Source organism: Mangifera indica, chromosome 15 (genome assembly GCF_011075055.1).
Source record: "Mangifera indica cultivar Alphonso chromosome 15, CATAS_Mindica_2.1, whole genome shotgun sequence".
Classification (NCBI taxonomy): domain Eukaryota; kingdom Viridiplantae; phylum Streptophyta; class Magnoliopsida; order Sapindales; family Anacardiaceae; genus Mangifera; species Mangifera indica.
Window position 1 is genome coordinate 2502077 of NC_058151.1, and position 3677 is coordinate 2505753.

Consider the following 3677-nt stretch of genomic DNA (forward strand, 5'->3'; position numbering starts at 1 on the left):
TATAAAATTATTTTAAATATTATTTTTAAACTGTTATTTGATCTGACTACTAGTTAACCAGTTTGATCACCAATTGCATCAAATCTCCCTCTCTAGCATGTCAAGATGTAGTCTAATTTTGAAAACATTGGTTGTTACCTTTTCACCAACATTATTCTTGGCGTTATATTTATAATTCTAGACTCAAGATAATTGGCATTATTTCCAGACTCTAAAACATAATTTTTATCGCAAATTCTAGTTTCTTCTTCAATCCTAATATGCTTTTAAGAGTTGGTCTAATGACAAATCTTCAATAGCATGCAATAATTTCTTCTTGTAACTCTTCCAAGTTGGTGGTATAATTTTGCAATTACGATTCATATCCTTGATTTTTGAAACTAGAACTTGCAATTCATCAACTTGATTAATCACAGACTCATTATCAATCATTTGAAATTTCAAATATTTCATGCACATGAATCTATCCGTACATTGTTTCGAGTGCGTGACAAATCTCTTTTGAAATTGATTTGGTCTAAACAATTTATAGAGAAAATCAGGGAAGGAATTCAAAACTATACCCCCTACAACGAACTTCAGCATGTTCTCTTTGTTTGCATGCAATCCTTATTTTGGGGTAGCCAGATCTGTTAACTTTGAATCTAGTAGATTAAAAACGCTTTAACTCAGTAAGAATAAAAGATCTTTCTAGTAAATGAAATTTGTTCCATCAAAGCGCTCCATTTTATAGGCTTCTGTGTTAATGTTTTTGACTGTAAGGGAAGTCTGGCGTTCTGGCTATTCTTGCTCTAGTGCTCAAGTTGGTCATATTTGCTACTTGCCTTTTCTGCAGCCTAAGCCTTGAAACTACTGCTAAATTTTGTATAAATTGGAGGGTTTCTGTTTTTCGTTTAGCTTAGGCAAAATCGGTAGGCCTGCACTTATTCTTGCAAAGATAGAAGTTGGCTTGGTGTTTTTGATTTTCCTCTTGCACCCTATCATTGTAGGAACTCTGATACGCCTTCAAGAGGAAATCTTGCCTTGTTTTTATTCGTTTTTAGATTGTGTGTGCGGGTCCTGATGGTTCTGCTTTAGCTTTGTGCTTTCCTTCCCCTTGCGCAAGATGAACTTTGGTTGTCCCATGTCCTCTTTTGGAGTTCCTGTTGGTTTTTTTTTTTTAATATACTCATTTAATTACCCAAAAAAAAATGTAAATATGCAAAGACACAGTTGTCTTATATAGCTCAACTACAATCTTTAATCTTTTAACGTGAGATTTTGGGTTGTACTTCTTTCACCGCAAATACAATCTACTGTATACTTGTAACATAAGAGGCTGCATGGGTGATGGATAAGAAAAACTTAGCTCTTCGTAAAGCTGAAAAGTGTTGTCATCTGGACCTGGTTCCTGCAACAGAATTTGGGAGAAATTGAAAAATATTATGACTAAAATGCAAGATTTTCGAACCACAATCACTTCAAAAATGGAGCAGGACAGATAACTTGCATTGGACTTTCATCTTGGATTACATACCAGAAGCTCATCAAGCCTTATCATACAATGCTTTGAAATATAAAGGCCAAATCTATATAACATTCTGATAATGGGCTGTACTTTATATACTAGTTGGCATCAGATCTAGGATAACACTATCGATCCCTTTCTTCTCCTATCAGAGTCTCCTATATCAAACAAGCTTCACCACCACCAGGACAACAAAACTAACAGTTTTCATGGAATTCATATTATGTCATTGATCGTAAAAGATAGAGAACAAGAAGACAGTACCGGTTCATTAGAGTTGATAAATCAGTAACTTAGTCTAAGCCTAATTTTTATTTTGTTCTCATTTTCCCCATTCTATGGCAGGCAGGTATCTAAATCATTAAAGAAGTAACAAGAAAATGGTACAAAGGCCTAAGACAGCTTAATGTGAAAGTATACGTTAAATGTGAACAGATTCAATACCTGTAAGATTTATATGATCAAAAGAAGAAATTTCGGATGAGAAAAGGACCGGGAGAAGACGCAAAGCTAGAGCTGTTTGTCCTCCTATCAGTAAATTATTAACCAGAAAATCCAAAGGGCTCCGATGATAAAAGCTGAAGCTTCCGGGAAAGCGAACCAAAGAAACTTGCTAGCTTCTGCAGAGCCCGACAACCACATTATCCGGCTGAAATGCCCGCACGACACGCTCCACGTCAGAGGCTGAATAAGGAGAAAGATGAGTGGTCCCTATCAACCGTATGGCACCAGGATCAATACATTCATTCCTCCAGGCTGGCGCTGGACCAAACTGCCACTTCTCTGTCAATACCAAGGTCCCATTTTCTGCCAAGTAACTCTGGTCAATTTTTGCCAATTGTGGGTCGAAAGTCTGACAGAATTTATCCCGTTAAGTCAAACTAGGGTGTGGATGTTTTACTGAGACCTTCAAAGGTTTGAGAAGTTTGGTTGAGAGGTGATTTGGGTTGGCGGAGAAAATAGGAAACGTTTTTATTACAGAAGTCTCCATGGGCAAGAGAGTGAAAGAGCTCTCCTCCTCCTTCAGATTGCGTGTTTGAATAAGAATATACCGGCTATTAAATTGGAGGGTTGAGACTAGAGACAAGGGTTTGTACGAATCAATAAAATTATGGTACCAATTGTAAATATAAATTTAAAATAATAATTTATTATATAATAACATATATAAATTTATATTTAAAATAATAATTTATATTTATTATTTGTTTATTTATGAGATACAAAATTGGGGAATTATTGGTTGGTCAGTAGTACCAAATGGTAACAGTGATTTGACAAATGCTAGTACATTGACATGTGAGTGAGTTTAAAGATAGGGAATTGACAAAGTTATTGCACACCACGTGAATACTTTATGACTTCTTTTTCTATTTATTTATTTCCTTTAATAATTTGTGTACAATATAATTGATCGCACGCGACCAACAAGAGAGTAGGATCGAGAAAGACTTAAATAGTGATAGCACAGAAATTTTTTATTTAGGTAATATTTTATTATTAAAATTTAAAAATTATTTTTAAAATAAATTATTTAATAAATTATTATATATAAATTATTATTATATCTAATAAAATTTGATAAATATAAATAATTATTATGTTTAATGAAAAGTAATAAAAGAATATTAATAAATTATTTTATTTAAATAGTCTTAAATATAATTATTATAAAATATTTTTTTAATTATTTGTCATATTAATTAAAAATATGGGTATTTTTGTCTTAAAAAAATAATAAATAATAATATAATTATAATAAAATCAATATTACTTTGATAATCTTTTAATACTCAAAGTGAAAGTAGTAACTAGAGTATCACCTATATTATCTATCACATTATCTAAGGTAAAGGTGATAATAAAATATTATTGTAATCTTTTATTACTGAGAAATCAAATAAGATAATGTAAGTAATAAAAAATATATTACAAAAGAAATTTTTATCAATTGGAAACCAAACGACCACTAAGAATTTAAGTTTTATCGATAATATTTTAAAATTAAATTTTTTATTTATTTAATTTAATGATTATGGGTCAATTATTAAACTAAATATTAGAATAACTTTACTATTAAACACCAAAGATTTATTAATTTGGGTTGGTTGATTCAGTTTCGAAGAAACAATCTAATTTAAAAAAGGTTTTATAAAACTGATTATATCTA

General features: G+C 31.3%; 1 pseudogene; it reads right to left on the reverse strand.

Annotated features, from left to right (window-relative positions):
• Positions 1-1199: 1199 nt before the first annotated feature.
• On the reverse strand, positions 1200-2535 carry LOC123198368 (annotated as a pseudogene).
• Positions 2536-3677: the final 1142 nt, after the last annotated feature.